The 1,026-nt window shown below is 55.7% G+C and overlaps 1 protein-coding gene across 1 annotated transcript in view; it reads right to left on the bottom strand.

Moving 5' to 3' along the window:
- LOC109323856 (WASH complex subunit FAM21A-like) overlaps positions 1-1,026 on the bottom strand; it is a 51,169-nt gene that overhangs the window by 7,333 nt on the left and 42,810 nt on the right. The window lies entirely within an intron of this gene.

Below are 1,026 nucleotides of genomic sequence, written 5' to 3'. Positions count from 1 at the left end.
CATACCTACTGCTGCTAATGTCCCCACTATCCTGAGAGCAGGGGCAACACCTGTCCCACTCTATAGCCAGGATGTACAGGGGCTATGTTTAATCCAGGATAGCAGCAGCAGTGGAAGGTGAGCAGGGTAACTCTCCCTGCTCCTGGGGTGGCAAGGAACAACTGCAGGGAGCAGGCAGGGAAGAGGAATCTACCCATCCATATCCAAGACTAAGCCCAGCACCCACTCAGTCCAGCTGGAGCAGACTGGTTCTGTAGATGTGGTGTACCTTGATTTTAGCAAAGCTTTTGATACAGTCTCTCACAACATTCTCACAAGCACACTTGGGAAGTATGGGCTGGATGAATGGACTGTAAGGTAGACAGAAAACTGGCTGGAGCATCGGGCTCAGTAGTAATCAATGGCTTGATATCTACTTGGCACCTGGTATAAAGTGGAGTGCCCCAGGGGTTGGTCCCAAGGCCATTTTTGTTCAGTGTCTTTATCAACAACCTGGAAGAGGGCATACAGCGCACCCTCAGCAAGTCTGCAGATGACACTAAGATTGGGAGGTGGGGCGAGTAGATGATACACTAGAGGACAGAGCTAGGATTCAGAGCAACTTAGACAAATGGGAGGATTGGCATAGGTAGTGGAAGTGGGGGGGTTAATGGGGCTTAGCTCCCCCAAACGCGGGGCAACAGTAGGGCTACAAGGCAGACTGGTTGCAAGCTTCTGGCGATTGCAGCAGGGGTGGGGAGGAGTGTGCATGCAGCAGTGAAGAGAAAGTGGGGCTGGGCCTGCACAGGTAGGGTGGGGCATGGGACTGAGTCGCGAATGGCTCATCCAGCAGGCGTGGCTCCTGCTGCTGCACGCACCAGGGGAGGCATGGTGGGGTACATGTCCCTGGATCAGCATAGGGCAGGGCAGACTGCTGCTGTGGGCTGGGGCCAGGCCTGTGCGAGGCTCTTCTTGGCAGGGGGGGAGGACTGAGTTGGACTGCACGCGGAGCAGGCGGCAACACTAGGAAGTGGGCTACCGGGGGGG

Source organism: Crocodylus porosus, unplaced genomic scaffold, assembly GCF_001723895.1.
Source record: "Crocodylus porosus isolate Cpor-Errol unplaced genomic scaffold, CroPor_comp1, whole genome shotgun sequence".
Lineage (NCBI taxonomy): Eukaryota > Metazoa > Chordata > Crocodylia > Crocodylidae > Crocodylus > Crocodylus porosus.
The sequence above is the reverse complement of the archived record's forward strand: the minus strand, read 5'-3'. Positions and strand labels throughout refer to the sequence as shown.